Raw genomic sequence first — 20050 nt, 5'->3', positions numbered from 1 at the left:
GCCAACCTAGCCGCGGAGGCAAATGACTACGCGAACACCCTCACTAGTAACAATTGGCACAACTTCTGCGATCGCCTCAACGGCACAAAGCACACCTCGAACGTGGCGTATACTCCGCGCATTGTTAAATCCCACGCAAAAAAAAAAAAAAACACACACACACTGCTAACACAATCCGCACCATCCTCCACAAATCAGGGCTCGACGATACCACCCTACTGCGCACCTTACAGCAACGCTACATAACCACGGGCGTCTGTCCCGTCTACTGTGATTATCCACAAGTACACAATACACCCCTAGATGTCAACATTACAGAAGCACAGGTTAGGGCGGCCTTGCAGAACATTAAGCGTAATACAACACCCGGGGCTGATGGGATTACATACACACTTCTACGTAATTTAGATGACCACGCCATCCAGCATTTAACTGCGTTTTACAACGAACACTGGAATAACGGCACGCTGCCACAGGACTGGCGACACGCGGAGATCATACTTATTCATAAGCCTGGCAAGCCGCTATCCCTCCAGAATCTCCGACCTATATCCTTTGATTTCATATGTAGCTAAACTCTCCGAACACGTTGTACTCTCCCGACTCCAGCCATTTCTCGAAGACACTCACTTTTTTCCGGATACACTCTTCGGCTACCGTCCCGGTATTGCTACCCAAGACGTTCTGATACAACTTAAGGAGGACGTGTTGGATAGCCCCACTTCAAATCACGTAAGGGCAATCCTGACCCTGGATCTCAAGGGGGCTTTTGACAACGTCTCCCACGACTTAATTCTCGACAATCTCGCTTCCTCCCAGTGCGGCGCGCGTGTCTACAATTACGTCAGGGCCTTTCTTTCTGACCGCACGGCCACTATTGGGATTGGAGACCTCCGGTCGCACGTTATAAGTCTCGCAGGCAGAGGAACGCCACAGGGCTCGGTCCTCTCTCCCACCCTGTTTAATGTGGCTATGGCTAAACTCCCCCCATTATTACACAAGATCCCCAACATCCAGCATGCCATTTACGCAGATAACATTACAATCTGGGCAACCAAAGGATCAGACGGAACCATTCAGGATGCTCTCCAGGAAGCTGCACCTGTTGTACAAGACTATGCTGCCACCGGGAGCCTTACGTGCTAAGTCGAAAAGTCAGAGTTGCTAATGGTACACAAGCGGCGCCGCAGAACCGACGATTCTTCTGATATTTCACTGTTCCTTGATGGCCGTCCTATCCCTCAGGTACCTCGACTCCGCATTTTAGGCCTCCACATTCAGGCTGATATCAAGGCCTGACACACTACGCACCTTCTGACTCAGCAGATAACACAAATTACACACATGATCCATCGCATCACCAATCGCAGGAGAGGCCTTCGCGAGAAGGATGTTCACCGCATAGTACAAGCTCTCATAGTTAGTCGGCTCACCTATCCCCTTCCCTATCATAATCTCACGCTTACTCAAACCGAAAAGATGGACGTCCTTCTACGGACGGCGGTGAAGGCGGCTCTCGGCTTGCCTCCACACGCTTCTACACGACGCCTTCTTCAGCTTGGTGTCCACAACACCATAACCGAACTGCTCGAGGCTCAGCACAACAGTCAGCTCCAGCGTCTTAGGCAAACCCGTCAGGTTTGCGCCATCCTCTCTCGTCTTGGCTACCCCACTTCTGAAAAACCCACACATGTACCGCAACATAAACTCGCTCCTAATATTCGCGCTCTCATTAATGTGGCTCCGATTCCACGCAACATGAATCCCGACCGCCATGACGGCCGTCGACGTGCCCGAGTTCAGGCCATGACACGCGTCTTTGGCGATGGCACTACAGACTTACAAGTTCTTTACACTGATGCGGCACGCTACCGGCACGCTACCCAGAAAAGCCAGCCATGTGTCTAGCGGTGATCGACAACACAGACGCGCTCGTGGCGTCTGCCACACTTCGCACTACGGACAGTGGTTCGGTAGAGGAGGGCGCTATTGCTCTGGCCATTGTCCACGCCTCGACATTACCGTCACAGGACGCCCCTGTCACCATAGTGACAGACTCACAGGCTGCTTGGCGTGCCTTTGCGCAGGGACTGGTGGCTGCGCATACTCACAATATCCTGTTTTCTGTCTCGCCGTCCACTTTACGTACGGTGCGCATCGAATGGACTCCTGGACACGCCTCTCTCCTTGGAAAAGAACACGTTCAAGCGGTTGCCCGAGGTCTGACCGGCAGGGCTCCATCGGAAGAGCTGTCCAATTCAGACGACGCACGGAGAGAACCACTAAACTACAACGCAATGCTGGAGTACTACCGACAAGAGACGTTATACGTATCCTCCTCCCCATCATTCACTTAACAGAGCAGATGCCGTCGGTTGGCGGCAACTGCAGACTAATTCATTCCCTTGCCTCTATATGCTGCATCTCTTTCATCCCACACTATACCCTTCCTACTGCCCCTACTGTGGATCCGAACCAACAGTCTATCATTCCACGTTGGAATGCTCTAGTCCACGGGGCGTTCCTCCTATCCCCAACCCCACCCTTTCCTCTTGGGAGTCTGCACTGCTCAGCTAAGGCCGTCAGGAACAGCAAAAGCTGGTCCAGCGGGCTCGCAGGGTCGTGCAAGGCAATGGAGCCCTGGACTGAGGGCCCCACCCAACGAGGAAGAATTACCTTGCCTTTGTGAATAAAAGTTTATTCTCTCTCTCTCTCTCTCTCTTGCGCCATCTGTTGGGACCTTTGATTACTGTTGGCTTAAAGCCGGCTACAGAGCCGCGGCTTCAATCGGGTTGTTTTAAACGCGTAGCGTCTCTTCGACACCATTTCTAACGCGTTGTTTTTGCATTTACTAACGTAAAAACTAGTCCTATGTGTATTCTTAATTAAATGAACGCTGCGGATCACGGTTATGTAGATATATTAACGCGACAGCGTTAAGGGCCCCGTGTGGCAGAAAATCTGGCGTCGACGTTAACTTCGGTGTGCGATGTCGGCGTCCGTGGCGGAGAAAATCATCCCGAACCACCCCGATCGCGCAGGCTCTCCGCGTGGAGGAAGGTGTTAGTGCAGGAGAAAATCATCTTGTACCACCCCGACCGCGCAGGCCCTCCGCGTGGTGCAAAGTGTAAGTGTACATAAATTGAATTTCTCACAGTGAACTCCGTCACAAAAATGGTATATTACAACTTAACCACAACCTACAGACAAGGTGGCGTCGGGCTGTTATTTGAATGTACGAGAAAATATAATTCTGTTACGAGGAAACTCAAACACAAACCCCTTTTGCCAGCATTTCTACCATACCAACAGCGGCGCGCTCGGGTATCCTACTTGCGAAAATCTTTTCCAGATGGCCGGCGCTCGCATCCTCAGCAGGTAAAATTGGGACTTGGCCTGCCAATGCGTTTTGGACACACGCGCGCGTCGGGGAAATATAAAACAATCAATACAATAATAAAAAATGTCCTAGAGCCTTCGCATATTAATATGAGACGACTTATGTTGCCCCTGAAAAAGGGCCTCGCCAGCAATGCATTTATCTTTAAAAGCGACACGAAGTCGACGTTCTTGAAGTGTGCCGAACAATGCCTGGTAGTTTTCGTCGGCTGCCAGTTCTTACGCCGCATTGCCGGCACCCACGGCTTTCGCACTTCACGGTATCTTGGAAATGCGTGCAAGCTAGTTCCAGGCGTCGCGTACGTGTTCGAGCACCCGGCGGCCAACATGCAAACTTGCAACAATGCAAACCACGAGTGCACTAGCGAGAACGCACGCCGGGAGAGACGCCCGTCAACTCGCAAATGATGAGCGAGCAATGCGCCATAGGCCTAGGCACAACTGAGAGATCAACAGTTGCGTACCGTTCATCAATATTCGCCAAATCCGCATCGCTACCGCTATCCCGCCAGGTGCACGCGTCGTCGGCATTTAACAGCTGCTAATAACAAAATTATGCAATTATCAGCCCTGCGGCTTTGCCAAGATTACTTTGAGCATACGCTAGGCATTTATAGTCAATTTACCAAAATTGAAATTTCGTTGGAGTTGGCCTTTAACTGGCAGGCAAGACATTTTATTCATAGGGCTTCAATATTTAAATTGCGTTCAAGTTCCAAGACAAAAATTTGCGTCAATCAACATCAAGCTGGTTCTTTCGAATGAAATTGATGCAGGCGTTTTGTCACATGCAAATATTGAACACTCTAAGTGCTGGCTGTGAAACACACCTTTGTAAAATTAAAGCGTTTATAATGTTGATGTTCCAGAATGGCGGTCGTGGACTCAACCGTTGTGTCGATGCAAAATTGGAATCCGGGAGCTGAGAAGGGGCGCCCTCCAATTCTAGGTCGAATACGCAGGTACACCTTTAGCGCGAAACCTGCAAAGAAAAGTCGTAGTCTCACTGTATTCACCAACGCCGAGTAGAAGACCTAATCTACAGATTTCACTTAATTTGTTCTGAAACGATGTCGTTCCCAACTATTGATTATAGGTGTTTGGGCAGCATTTTATGGCCAGTTCAGCGTCGTTCAGCCATTTCTAAAAATGCAGATGTAACCAAGGGGAGGGCAATGCCGTTTTATTTCATTAATTGTAGTAATGCTAAGTGTGGCAAGGAAATGCTGGTCAAGGATGAGTTTTTTTAATTTATAAAAGGCGTCCAAAAGGAAAGCAATTTTCGAAGGAAACCACTTCAGGGCAATAGACGCCTTTATCCTCTACTAGCACACCCTGGCAACTATGTAGGCATCAAATTTGTACTTAACCTCCGCATGCCTCCTAAAGAAAATATTGTAGCCAAAGCGGGAAGGAGTTGCTGCGCCATGTCTGCTACCAAAAGCGAACACGTTGCCTACTTTTCCAATGTAGCTACTGCCGGAGAAGTGCTCTGATGCTGCACCGGCGTTACGCACTTGCGTTACAAGTAGTCATATCGAAGAGCATGGTGCAGGTGTAACACGTACCACTGCCCTAGCCAAGGACAAAAGTGCTGCGTTGCCTGAACTAGCGTATAAAACGCAGCAAACACAAGAAATCACATGTAAGGGATGCTGGGCTTAATACAAAATGGGCAGCTGCTCAAGCAATCACAGATTAATGCATGCGTTACACAGCCTAATAGCCCAAAACGCAAGAAAATCATTGGCACACTCCTGGGAGCTTCAAACGTACTCATGAAAACTTTTATTAAACATATACCAACGAGTATTTAATTAGCACTTTACATTAATGTACCATAACAGTTTTCTATGCGCCTAAGCGGGCTCGTCCACTGGCACTACTACGTTGAAGCCGTCGGTAAGAAAATGATTCTGCCAAAAGTGGGAGCAGCTTTATACCTCAGTCTGACGTCGGATATAACGCAACTACCCCAGTTCAACAACCGGACATGACAAGCACACCCTGCCGCTCCAATGGCTCCCTGGCTATTTGCCGACCTGCTCCAGCGGGGGCTGTCTCATTGGCTGTTGGCTGTCTCATTCGACTAAAAGTTTTAATTTATGTATTTCGATTGTTCCAGCAGCATTACCCAGACCGCCAAGAGCATCTAGAGAGACTACCTCAGCTCTGTGCGTAGTTTGAGCCGACTAGCTCTCGCCGTGTTGCACACATTAGTGGCTTTAGATTCAACTAATGCACCATACGACTTCTGCTAAGACGTCACATGCTCCGCAACCTAATGCAAATTTAACCCCACGTGTTTTGTTTCCCTGTGGCAAGGAATTTAGTACCAAGCAGTTCGACTCTTAAATTGTATCCCGGACACTGGTGACAACCAGACAATAATCTTGTTCTCCAAAACCATAACATCTACCTGATACTATTAACATGAACAGTACCAAACAAGAACGAAGAAATCAAACCACCTACTCCGATGCAATTGCACAGAGTTTGACACGTAATTAGGCAACCTTTGTCACCTCTTTACCTGTAATTTCATTAACCCTTACACTGCCACTCTCGAGATATTTGGGGGAATAAAATATGTTGCTGGGCCATTTGGTTCAAGTTTATGAGGTACATATTACCGCTACGTGGAAGTGAAGACTTAGTAGGTAGGAGAAAGAAAGAACAAAACAAGTGTGTGGAACCACCCTTGCAGAACCCCGGCTTCTCCCAAGTGTACTAGTTGGCTTTTCAGCCCACTGCAGGCCTCTCCGGAAGGAACTCATGCAACTAAATTTTCAGGGGTGTGCTAAAGAGGCGTGTCAATCGAAGTCGACGCAAAAGAAGACAAGGTGGACGTACATGGTATATGCATTTATATGTACTGAAATAAGGGCAATAAAGATGTCATGATCCATAATTGGGTGATATTTTTTCCTTAATTTCTTCGTTCTATTGTCAGTCCGTACATTTTTTCCTGTTGCTCATCTTTTTATTCATGCGGCGTTTTTTCTTATATTCGCTCTTTCTTTACGCTGATGTACGTTTGTATTGTCTTCTTTTGCGTAGACTTTAGCTGACACGCCTTTTTTTTTTACCAAGAGGCTAGGTGGGCCAATCCTTACGCCCATACCGTTAGTATTAACCACTCTGCGACTAATCATGGCTTGTTGTCTCATTTGGACTTTGATTTTTATGTATTTCGCAACTCGTTACGACACCCTGGTGCATAACTGGCTACCCACACAAGGTGCATAATTAGAATCCCACACGTGTTGGCTTAAGTGCACTTTGAATGCTCGGAAGGATAGAAACATTTTCTTGCTAGGTACAAGGCATTTACATGGTCAGCTGCATTTACCACTGCGAATACAACACATAATTTTACACATTAAGAGGCGATAATATTGCAAACTAAGTGAAACCTGAAGTGGAAAGTCTGGATATACGATAAAATAACCAGAAAGTCGTGTGCTTGATAACGCTTCACAGTGCAAGATGGAAAAGAAGTGACGCCTTGAAGATGCATCAATTTCACTTTAGCCCTTTAAAGACGAGACAATTCAATACCCACAAAAAATGTTTACTTCGTTCTAAATGTGCAAAACATCAAAATGAGCATAATCAACAAAAAAAAATAGTTTGCAGTATTTTTTCAGCAGTGGGGGGAAAACCCCAGGCAAGAAAGTGGGAGTGGGCTTCACCCCAAGCCTCCTAGGCTTCGTTTTCAGTTTGTGTAGACAGCTGTCATCATATGTGAACCATAGGGGTACATTTCATTTGCTTTACATCAACTGTGTGACACTACTACAGCAGGAGATCTTGCATCGGCCTGTATCTTCTGACCTTTCTTTCAAAAGACAGTGAGTTGCATGCCAAACTTCTTCGTCCAGTATTCCTGTGTTAAACCAACAAATGACGCTTGCTGCCGGTCATTCAGTGTTGGCCGAAGAGATTTAGCCAGAAAATACGTAGTCAATCGTGAAACTCTGCAACGGAAGTTTTACAGCGTAAGCTGTAATGGGCTCATTCCAATAGCCGTTTCGGTTCGCGAATGTGTCGGGCGCCGATAGCGTCCGCCGCCGTAAACGCAATCGCCGGAAATGCGAAAAAAGTACCTGGTTCCCCCCGGGATTGAAGCCCCGCCCGTTGCATGGGAGCTGGATGCTCTACCACTGAGCAACGTAAGCACTTGCTATCGGGCAGCGCAAAAATGCCCTATAAACGCTCCCTAGGCAGACGCGAAAGCGCAGACGACCCGAGCCTTCGCCAGTATAGTGGCGCCATCTAGATAAGTCGCCTGCAAACGCAGCGTGCGCAGGCGCAGATGAAGAGATGCGATTCAGACGAGGCGCGCCATCAAAAAAAAAAAAAAAAAAGAAAAGAAACGCGATCCCCAGCCTCCGCCAGTATGAAGGCGACATCTAGTTAAGGTGCATGAAAAGTATAGCGTGCCCGACATGTGCTCGTAAGTTGCAGTTTTAAGGCTTGATCGGGCTCAGCAGATGTCGACGCCGGGCGGACACTTCAGATTGTTCTCTTCAAAACCAGGCGAAGAGACAGCCGCGAAAACCCTGTTGTGCGTTGTGCCCAAATTGGAAGTACTCTTGAGCCGCTCCACCGGCTTCCACTAGGCCTATATATATATATATATATATATATATATATATATATATATATATATATATGTACTGTGAGCATTATTCACAGGCTTCATATTCACCAGCTTCCACTAGGCCTATATATATATATACTGTGAGCATTATTCACAGGCTTCATATTCTCAACTGTACATACTCATCCTCACCATTTTGTGCCTGGTGGTGGGGCTTTCGCTCGGGGGAATAAAGAAGAGTCTGACTGCCTATACGTTGTCTCACAAGTGGCGAAGTGTGCTGTCCGGTTCCTTCGTCCTCTCGCTCCCGGTCTCTATCTTCACCTACGCTACATCCCTGGAGCTCGGCTCGGGTCGCCGCCTCTACCAACTGCACTCGACCATGTCCCAAAACCAGCAGGCCAATAACGGCATGGTCTGTCTGCGGTGGCAGACAGACCATGCAGCGATTTGTTTCCATACGAACGCCGCCTGCTGCTCTGGTGCCATCTCGTAGCCATCGTCGCCGCAAAGCCCGTCATGCGTGACACTACGCTTTTGTTCTCACGCTTTCGCCATACCCTCCACCTCCACCTTATGGTTCCGCTGCACCCTCCTCCTCGCTTTCTCTTCGCTATCGCCGTTTTCCATATCCGGTTGTGCTCCTCGTTCGCGTTCACCCTTCCGTCCCTTCGCTGTGCTTGTTCGCTCGGTAACGAGGGACAACGCCGACGAACGCCGAAGGAACGGGCGCCAAAGAGCTGCACCTTCAAAATTCGCCGAATATTTGCTTGTTTCGCTGCAAATGACGTCGAAAGACGATAGCCATTTGTCGCCCCTGATACGTAACACCCTCTCTTTTCCCAGCTACCACCCTCACGCTCTCTCCCTCCATTCTCATCCTCCCATGATGGATGCAATGGAGGTTTTGATTAATTTAATTCAAATTTCCCGCATTCGCCCGGCTTTTGCGCCATCTGTTGGGACCTTTTATTACTGTTGACTTAAAGCCGGCTACACAGCCGCTGCTTGAATCGGCTTGTTTTAAACGCGTAGCGTCTCTTCGACACCATTTCTAACGCGTTGTTTTTGCATTTACTAACGTAAGAACTAGTCCTATGTGTATTCTTAATTAAATGAACGCTGCGGATCACGGTTATGTACATATTGCCACGGGTCTTCAAAAGGGGCTGACGACGTTTATTGGGAGCGGCTGGGGCTCTGGCGAAAACGGCAGCGAGAGGCTGCTATCGAGCGGGTCGGTTAGCACGCGCACTTCTTTCTTCTTGCGCCTCTGCGCTTGCCCTATGCCCACTACTACAGGTGACATTTCCCCCCTTCCTCGGAAAGAGCATGGGCTCGATGCTCAAGAAGTGGTGTGGGAAAGGAAAAAAAACAAAACAAAAAAAAAAAAACAACACACGCTCAATGAAGATGCTCGCGCATAGAACACAGCGAGAGCTACAGCAGCGTAGCTAGAAACAATTCTCCACCTCTCTAGAAACGAAGAGGTAAGTGCATTAGGTGCAAATGGGCGCGTAAAAATCACCAACGCGCAACGTAAGGCTTCATGCGTACGACGTGAACTACGTCAGAACTAGGTGGTTGTCGGCGCCGTGTTTGCGCCGCACTGTCAGGAACGGCTTCATAGTTCACGTCACTAATGCGGCGCAGCACTTTGTACGGGCCAAAATACCGGCTGAGCAACTTTTCACAAAGGCCACGGCGGCGAACAGGGGTCCACACCAACACTTGGTCGCCGGGACTGTAGCGCACTTGCCGGTGACGGATGTTATAGCGCCGTGCATCTGCGTGTTGCTGCTCACCGATGTGCAGCCGCGCGAGCTGGCGAGCCTCCTCAGCGCGCTGAGCAAATTCTTCGGCGTCAGTAGTTAGGTTCTCGGCGTCGTGGCACGGAAGCATAGCGCCCAGCATCGTCTGTACTTCGCGGCCGTAGACAAGGCGAAATGGTGTGAAGCGCGTTGTTTCTTGTACGGCGGTATTATACGCGAAGGTCACATAAGGCAGGATACGATCCCATGTTTTGTGCTGGACGTCGATGTACATAGAGATCATGTCTGTGATGGTCTTGTTTAATCGCTCCGTAAGGCCGTTGGACTGCGGATGGTAAGCGGTCGTCTTTCGATGCCTGGTGTTGCTTAGTTGAAAAATTTCGTCCGTGAGCTGTGCCGTGAACGCCGTTCCTCTATCTGTGATAACAGTGGCTGGGGCACCATGGCGCAATACAATGTGACACATGAAGAACTGCGCTACCTCAGAAGCCGTGGCTCGTGGGAGCGCCTCTGTCTCGGCATAGCGGGTTAAATAGTCAGTGGCGACAATCACCCACTTGTTGCCGTCGGTTGACAGAGGAAAAGGCCCAAGAATGTCCAAGCCGACTTGGTCGAATGGCTTATGAGGTGGTTCAATGGGTTGCAATAACCCGGCGGGCTTCAGGGGTGGTGACTTTCGTCGCTGACATTCACGGCAGCCTTTCACATACTGCTTGACGCTTGCTGAAAGTCCGGGCCAGTAATACATCTCGCGCACTCTAGCAAGCGTTCGTGAGGAGCCGAGGTGGCCAGATGTAGGCTCGTCGTGGCAAGCGAAAAGAATATCGTCCCGCAAGTCTTTGGGAACTACTAGGAGGTAGGCTCGATCATTCGGGCGGGCGTTCTTCTTGTACAGCACATTGTCTCGTAGACAGAAGGACGTCAAGACGCGACGTAGATGGCGTGGTATGGTTGTATCACGGCCCTCTAAGTGGTCGATGAGAGGTCGAATTTCAGCGTCGTCACGCTGCGATTTGACCAAGTCCGACGTAGTAAGGGCGCGACTGAAAGATTCGGCGGGAGCACGCGACAACGTGTCGGCGTCTTCGTGCTTGCGGCCAGACTTATAAACTATGGTGACGTCGAACTCCTGTAGCCGCAAGCTCCACCGTGCCAGCCGTCCTGAAGGATCGCGTATGTTCGCCAACCAACATAGAGCATGGTGGTCTGTCACCACTTTGAAGGGACGGCCGTAGAGATAAGGGCGAAACTTCGTGATCGCCCAGACGACCGCGAGACACTCTTTTTCTGTAGTAGTGTAGTTCGCCTCGGCACGGGACAGGGAGCGGCTAGCATAGGCTATTACTCGTTCAATGCCGTCTTTACGTTGGACGAGTACTGCGCCAAGGCCGATGTTGCTGGCGTCAGTATGCACCTCGGTGTCAGCCTCTTCGTCGAAATGTGCCAGGACGGGTGCTGACTGCATGCGTTGGCGTAGTTCAGCGAAGGCCGCTTGTTGCTCATTCGTCCAGGCAAATGGCGTGTCATCCCTGGTAAGGCGAGTCAGGGGTTCCGCAATCTTCGAGAAGTTGTCGATGAAGCGGCGATAATACGCGCACAAGCCCAGGAAGCGTCGGACGGCCTTCTTGTCGGCAGGAAGAGGAAAAGCTGCTACAGCGGCAAGCTTGTCGGGATCGGGTCGAACTCCTTTGGCGCTGACGACGTGTCCGAGAAACTTGAGCTCTTCATAACCGAAGTGGCACTTCTCTGGTTTAAGCGTGAGGTCAGCCGATCGGAGCGCTTGTAGCACATGCCGCAGGCGATGAAGATGTAGCTCAAATGTTTCAGAAAAGACAACTACGTCGTCAAGATACACAAGGCAAGTCTGCCACTTCAATCCAGCGAGGACAGTATCCATCATGCGCTGGAAAGTTGCTGGGGCTGAACACAAACCGAAAGGGAGCACTCGAAATTCGTAAAGGCCATCGGGAGTCACAAAGGCAGTTTTCTCGCGGTCTCGTTCATCTACCTCGATCTGCCAGTATCCACTTTTCAAATCGAGTGACGAAAAGTACTGGGCACGCCGCAGTCTATCTAACGAGTCGTCGATACGTGGCAGTGGGTACACGTCCTTTTTAGTTACGTTGTTGAGCTTCCGGTAGTCGACGCAAAAGCGTAGCGTTCCGTCTTTCTTTTTGACAAGAACGACCGGAGACGACCATGAGCTGTTGGAAGGTTCGATCACGCCATCTTCAAGCATCTCTTGTACTTGCGTACGAATCGCCGCGCGTTCCTTTGCCGACACGCGGTAAGGCTGCTGGTGTATCGGGCGTGCGTCGTCGCATGTGATGATCCGGTGCCTTGTAACCGAAGTCTGGCGTACCTTAGACGAGCTTGCGAAGCATGCCCTGAATTCAAGCAAGAGCTCGTGCAGTGCTGCCTGTTTGTCGTTAGATAACTCGGGATTAATGTCGACGGTGCCCAGTGACTTGTCAGCCAGCCTCACTGGTTCAGGGGCAAAACATTCAGCTACGTGTTCCACTTCTTCGGCAAACGCTATCGAAGTACCGCGGAAGAGGTGTCGATGCTCATTACTAAAGTTGGTGACTAGCAACTTAGATCGGCCATCACGAAGCTGTAGCACACTCCTGGCCGCACAAACACCTTGAGTCAGTAGATGCGCTAAGTTACTTTCTGCGACCACTCCACCTTCGCGCATTCCACCGCACATCACTTCGACTAGAACACTGGCTCGTGGAGGAAGCGTAACACTTTCGGCGGAAACACGTAGCGCGTCATCACGTCGATTGTCGTCGATTGCTTGGTCGGCTGAGAAGGTGACTACACCGCCCCGTAAGTCAATAACAGCGCCGTATTCCTGCAGGAAGTCAACTCCGAGAATGACGTCGCGGGAGCATTCGCGTAGGACAAGGCAACTCGCCACGAATGTCGATCCTCGAATCCGAACTCTTGTCGTGCAGGTTCCCAGTGGAGTAACGACGTGACCGCCAGCCGTACGAATCTGCGAGCCATGCCAAGGTGTAATTACTTTCTTCAGAAACGTCGCCATCTTCCCGCTTAATATAGAATAGTCCGCTCCGGTGTCCACTAAAGCGCTAACCGCGTAACCGTCGATCACCACCGGTATGTCGAGCGAAAGCCGGTCATTCCGTTCAGTTGATGGCGTACCGGTACCCTTGTTTACTCGCGTCGATCGGAGGTCTTCAGCGCGTCGACTGCCAGCGGCCTCGCCCCCAAAGGTCGCTGTAGTTAGTTTTCCCGGCGGGGACTTGGCGACCGTCCGCTCGAATACCGCTGGGGCGATGGTGAAAATCGCCTTGGCGACGGCGAGCGTGACTGCCGCCCGGTAGGCGGTGGCATGCGTTGCTGAGCCAGATAATCCTCAATGTCCCGAGGTCGTTGGCCCAGTCGGGGTGGCGGCGAATAGGCAGAAAAGCCCCGCAACCCGAGGCGTCGGTATGGGCACTGGCGGTACAAATGATCTGCCTCACCACAGTGGAAACACAGAGGACGGCGACCCGGAGTGCGCCAAACCTCTGACTTCCGAGGGGGCATGCGTCGATCATCGGCGTAATGCACTGGTCGCTCTTGCGGAAGCACAACCGGAGAAGCGGCATGGGGAAACGGTGGAGGCGTGCGTCGTTCCTCGATGTATGGCACCGGTTGGGCTGGTGGGAGTGCAACCGGATGAGCGGCTTGAACAAACAGCGGCGGGGACGAAGCAGGCTGTCGCAAGACTTCTGCGTAGGTCGCACGGTGGTGTACAGAAGGTGCAGGCGCGGTGTTAGAAAAAGGAACGGTGGACCGGAGCGCTTGGTGCACTTCATCTCTTATTACACTCGCAATGGAGCTCACCGTGGCTTGTGGGGTGCCGTAAACCTTCAGTATCTCTTCGCGCACAACGGTGCGGATGAGGTCTCGAAGGTTGTCATTGTGGCTTCCGATGGCCGTGGACATGTCCGTAGTCGCGTTCACTTGCCGCTCGTAAAAGTTAGAGCGCTGCTGAAGCGTCTTCTCCATACTGACCGCCTCGGATAGAAATTCGGCGACAGTCTGCGGAGGATTGCGCACCAGACCAGCGAAGAGCTGCTCCTTCACCCCTCGCATCAGGTGACGCAACTTCTTGTCCTCGGTCATTCCAGGGTCTGCTCGTCTGAAGAGGCGCGTCATATCTTCAACGAACGCGGTAACGCTTTCGTTGGGAAGCTGGACGCGGACCTGAATTGCCCGTTCGGCTCGTTCGCGGCGATCAGGACTGGCGTAAGTGTCCAGTAGATGACGGCGGAACTCGCGCCACGACGTCAGTTGCTCCTCACGGTTTTGAAGCCATGTACGCGCGCCGTCCTCGAGGCAAAAGCAGACATTCCTACGTTTAGTCGCGTCGTCCCATTCGTTGTATTCGGCGACGCGCTCGAAGTCGGTCATCCAGTCTTCGACGTCTTCGAAGATGTCGCCATGGAACGACTTCGGCGCCAGCGGGTTCTGAAGTGTATACCGGTTCGTCATTGCACGTTCCATACCGGTTGAGGTAGTCTGAAGCACTACGGTGTCTTCAGGGGGCAGTCCCCGGATCCTGCGGCTGGTCGGATGGACGGGAGTATCGACTAACACAGGGCTGGTGCTTCTGCTCCCAGGAGGAGTCTGTGGCATGAGTGTGATAAATACCCAGCACCTCCACCACTTTGCCACGGGTCTTCAAAAGGGGCTGACGACGTTTATTGGGAGCGGCTGGGGCTCTGGCGAAAACGGCAGCGAGAGGCAGCTATCGAGCGGGGCGGTTAGCACGCGCACTTCTTTCTTCTTGCGCCTCTGCGCTTGCCCTATGCCCACTACTACAGGTGACAATATATTAACGCGACAGCGTTAAGGGCCCCGTGTGGCAGAAAATCTGGCGTCGACGTCAACTTCGGTGTGCGATGTCGGCGTCCGTGGCGGAGAAGATCATCCCGAACCACCCCAATGGCGCCGGCTTTCCGCGTGGAGGAAGGTGTTAGTGCAGGAGAAAATCATCTTGTACCACACCGACCGCGCAGGCCCTCCGCGTGGGGCAAAGTGTAAGAGTACAAAAATTGAATTTCTCACAGTGAACTCCGTCAGAAAAATGGTATATTACAACGTAACCACAACCTACAGACAAGGTGGCGTCGGGCTGTTATTTGAATGTACGAGAAAACATAATTCTGTTACGAGGAAACTCAAACACAAACCCCTTTTGCCAGCATTTCTACCATACCAACAGCGGCGCGCTCGGGTATCCTACTTGCGAAAATCTTTTCCAGATGGCCGGCGCTCGCATCCTCGGCAGGTAAAATTGGGACTTGGCCTGCCAATGCGTTTTGGACACACACGCGCGTCGGGGAAATAGCAAATAATCAATAAAATAATAAAAAAATGTCCTAGAGCCTTCACATTTTAATAAGAGACGACTTATGTTGCCCCGGAAAAAGGGCCTCGCCAGCAATGCATTTCTCTTTAAAACCGACACAAAGTCATCGTTCTTGAAGTGTGCCGAACAATGCCTGGTAGATTTCGTCGGCTGCGAGTTCTCACGCCGCATTGCAAGCACCCACGGCTTTCACACTTCATGGTATCTTGGAAATGCGTGCAAGCTAGTTCCAGGCGTCGCGTACGTGTTCGAGCACCCGACGGCCAACATGCAAACTTGCAACAATGCAAACCACGAGCGCACTAGCGAGAACGCACGCCGGGAGAGACGCCCGTCAACTCGCAAATGATGAGAGAGCAATGCGCCATAGGCCTAGGCACAACTGAGAGATCAACAGTTTCGTACGGTTCTTCTATATTCGCCAAATCCGCATCGCTACCGCTACCCGCCAGGTGCACGCGTCGTCTGCATTTAACAGCTGCTAATAACAAAATTATGCAATTATCAGCCTTGCGACTTTGCCAAGATTACTTTGAGCATACGCTAGGCATTTATAGTCAATTTAACCAAATTGAAATTTCGTTGCAGTTGGCCTTTAACTGGCAGGCAAGACATTTTATTCATAGGGCTTCAATATTTAAAATTGCGTCCAAGTTCAAAGACAAGAATCTGCGTCAATCAATATCAAGCTGGTTGTTTCGAATTTAATTGATGCAGTATTTTTGTCGCATGCAAATATTGAACACTCTAAAACGCTGGCTGTGAAACACACCTTTGTAAAATTAAAACGTTTTCGATGTTGATGTTCCGCAATGGCGGTTGTCGTCTCAATAGTTGTGTCGATGCAAAATTGGAATCCGGGAGCTGAGAAGGGGCCCCCTCCAATTCTAGGTCGAATAGGCAGGTACACCTTTAGCGCGAAACCTGCAAAGAAAAGTCGTAGTCTCACTGTATTCACCAACGCCGAGTAGAAGACCTAATCTACAGATTTCACTTAATTTGTTCTGAAACGATGTCGTTCCCAACTATTGATTATAGGTGTTTGGGCTGCATTTTATGGCCAGTTCAGCGTCGTTCAGCCATTTCTAAAAATGCAGATGTAACCAAGGGGAGGGCATTGCCGTTTTATTTCATTAATTGTAGTAATGCTAAGTGTGGCAGGGAAATGCTGGTCACGGATGAGATTTTTAATTTATAAAACGCGTCCAAAAGGAAAGCGATTTTCGAAGGAAAGCACTTCAGGGCAATAGACGCCTTTATCCTCTACTAACGTACCCTGGAAACGATGTAGGCATCAAATTTGTACTTAACCTCCGCATGCCTTCTAAAGAAAATATTGTAGCCAAAGCGGGAAGGAGTTGCTGCGCCATGTCGGCTACCAAAAGCGAACACGTTGCCTACTTTTCCAATGTAGCTACTGCCGGAGAAGTGCTCGGATGCTGCACCGGCGTTACGCACTGGCGTTACAAGTAGTCAAATCGAAGAGCATGGTGCAGGTGTAACACGTTGCACTGCCCTAGCCAAGGACAAAAGTGCTGCGTTGCCTGAACTAGCGTATCAAACGCAGAAAACACAAGAAATCACATGTAAGGGATGCTGGGCTTAATACAAAATGGGCAGCTGCTCAAGCAATCACAGATTAATGCAAGCGTTACACAGCCTAATAGCCCAAAACGCAAGAAAATCATTGGCACACTCCTGCGAGCTTCAAACGTACTCATGCAAACTTTTATTAAACATATACCAAAGAGTATTTAATTAGCACTTTACATTAATGTACCATAACAGTTTTCTATGCGCCTAAGCGGGCTCGTCCACTGGCACTACTACGTTGAAGCCGTTCGTAAGAAAATGATTCTGCCGAAAGTTGGAGCAGCTTTATACCTCAGTCTGACGTCGGATATAACGCAACTTCCCCAGTTCAACAACCGGACATGACAAGCACACCCTGCCGCTCCAATGGCTCCCTGGCTATTTGCCGACCTGCTCCAGCGGGGGCTGTCTCATTGGCTGTTGGCTGTCTCATTCGACTAAAAGTTTTAATTTATGTATTTCGATTGTTCCAGCAGCATTACCCAGACTGCCAAGAGCATCTAGAGAGACTACCTCAGCTCTGTGCGTAGTTTGAGCCGACTAGCTCTCGCCGTGTTGCACACAATAGTGGCTTTAGATTCAACTAATGCACCATACGACTTCTGCCAAGACGTCACAAATGCTCCGCAACCTAATGCAAATTTAACCCCACGTGTTTTGTTTCCCTGTGGCAAGGAATTTAGTACCGAGCAGTTCGACTCTTAAATTGTATCCCGGACACTGGTGACAACCAGACAATAATCTTGTTCTCCAAAACCATAACACCTACCTGATACTATTAACATGAACAGTACCAAACAAGAACGAAGCAATCAAACCACCTACTCCGATGCAATTGCACAGAGTTTGACACGTAATTAGGCAACCTTTGTCCGCCTCTTTACCTGTAATTTCATTAACCCTTACACTGGCGCTGTCGAGATATTTCGGGGAATAAGATATGTTGCTGGGCCAGTTGGTTCAAGTTTATGAGGTACATATTACCGCTACGTGGAAGTGAAGACTTAGTAGGAGGGAGAAAGAAAGAACAAAACAAGTGTGTGGAACCACCCTTGCAGAACCCCGGCTTCTCCCAAGTGTACTAGTTGGCTTTTCAGCCCACTCCAGGCCTCTCCCGAAGGAACTCATGCAACAAAATCTTCTGGGGTGTGCTAAAGAGGCGTGTCAATCGAAGTCGACGCGAAAGAAGACAAGGTGGACATACTTGGTATATGCATTTATATGTACTGAAATAAGGGCAATAAAGATGTCATGATCCATAATTGGGTGATATTTTTTCCTTAATTTCTTCGTTCCATTGTCAGTCCGTACATTTTTTCCGGTTGCTCATCTTTTTATTCATGCGGCGTTTTTTCTTATATTCGCTCTTTCTTTACGCTGATGTACGTTTGTATTGTCTTCTTTTGCGTAGACTTTAGCTGACACGCCTTTTTACCAAGAGGCTAGGTGGGCCAATTCTTACGCCCATACCGTTAGTATTAACTACTCTGCGACTAATCATGGCTTCTTGTCTCATATGGACTTAGATTTTTATGTATTTTGCAACTCGTTACGACACCCTGATGCATAACTGGCTACCCAAACAAGGTGCATAATGAGAATCCTACACGGGTTTGCGTAAGTGCACTTTGAATGCTTGGAAGTATAGAAACATTTTCTTGCTAGGTACATGGCATTTACATGGTCAGCTGCATTTACCACTGCGAATACAACACATAATTTTACACATTAAGAGGCGATAATATTGCAAACTAAGTGAAACCTGAAGTGCAAAGTCTGGATATACGATAATATAACCAGAAAGTCGTGTGCTTGATAACGCTTCATAGTGCAAGATGGAAAAGAAGTGACGCCTTGAAGATGCATCAATTTCACTTTAGCCCTTTAAAGACGAGACAATTCAATACCGACAAAAAATGTTTATTTTCATTCTAAATGTGCAAAACATCAAAATGAGCATCATCAACAAAAAAAATAGTTTGCAGTATTTTTTCAGCAGTGGGGGGAAAACCCCAGGCAAGAAAGTGGGAGTGGGCTTCACCCCAAGCCTCCTAGGCTTCGTTTTCAGTTTGTGTAGACAGCTGTCATCATATGTGAACCATAGGGGTACATTTCATTTGCTTTACATCAACTGTGTGACACTACTACAGCAGGAGATCTTGCATCGGCCTGTATCTTCTGACCTTTCTTTCAAAAGACAGTGAGTTGCATGCCAAACTACTTCGTCCTGTATTCCTGCTGTAAACTAGCAAATGACGCTTGCTGCCGGTCATTCAGTGTTGGCCGAAGAGATTTAGCCAGAAAATACGTAGTCAATCCTGAAACTCTGCAACGGAAGTTTTACAGCGTAAGCTGTAATGGGCTCATTCCAATAGCCGTTTCGGTTCGCGATTGTGTAGGGCGCCGATAGCGTCCGCCGCCGTAAACGCTATAGGCTGTTTCACATGGTGCGATTTTGCACTGCGATTTTCGCAGATGCGAAATTCGCAACGGCCATTTCACATGGTTCGATGTCAACAATGCGATTATGCGACGCCCAGGGTTGCTTGCTGCCAGATTTTGTCGCACACGCTGCATAAATTCGTTTAATGTAATGAAAAAGACGTGCTCGTTATAATATAATTGACCTCTCTTTATTAGGACCAAATAATACGTGCGTTTTGTAATTTAAAAGCGCTTCAAAGTTTAGTTGTTTTGGAGTGCGCAACAGCGGTTTGTGAAGCTCAATACGAGGAGAAATGGCGGACGTAAACAGCTGTTCGCAGGTGGTCGTTCAGCGTTGTGTGCTGTCTCTGTGTGTGTTTTATGCCTGTGTTGTTCTACCTGCGGTTAAACAAATTACAAGAGGACCTATCAACAAGCCCTTATAGCTGTTGTCATCGCATATGCAGTATTCGGGATTCGGCGGAGTCGTCATGTCAACGCAGAGACCCTCGCGCTACCCGTGATTAACGTCAGCTTCTGAAAAACGGATGTGTGTGTATTGCTCGTGATTGCGCATTAGTGGTTCCTGCTCCTAGCAATATTTTTGCACCAAACTTAGCAGCACGCACCAACCCAAAAGCTCACGTCTGCCCCTGAACAAAGCCGCAAATGATCTGTGTGTAATTACTGAACGTGCAATGGAATTTGTGTTGTGAACGTTTATCTTAGCGCCAGCATGGCTCGCCCGTCTCGGCGCCTGTGCTGTAATTATTCATACAAGTGCTCTCTGAATAATTGGAAAGGCGTAAAAGCCGACACCACATTTTTTTTGGAGCTGCAGTCACTTGTGTACGTAGTGTCGTATCATTC

This window comes from Dermacentor silvarum, chromosome 1 (assembly GCF_013339745.2).
Source record: "Dermacentor silvarum isolate Dsil-2018 chromosome 1, BIME_Dsil_1.4, whole genome shotgun sequence".
NCBI lineage: Eukaryota > Metazoa > Arthropoda > Arachnida > Ixodida > Ixodidae > Dermacentor > Dermacentor silvarum.
This window is presented reverse-complemented; position numbering follows the sequence as displayed.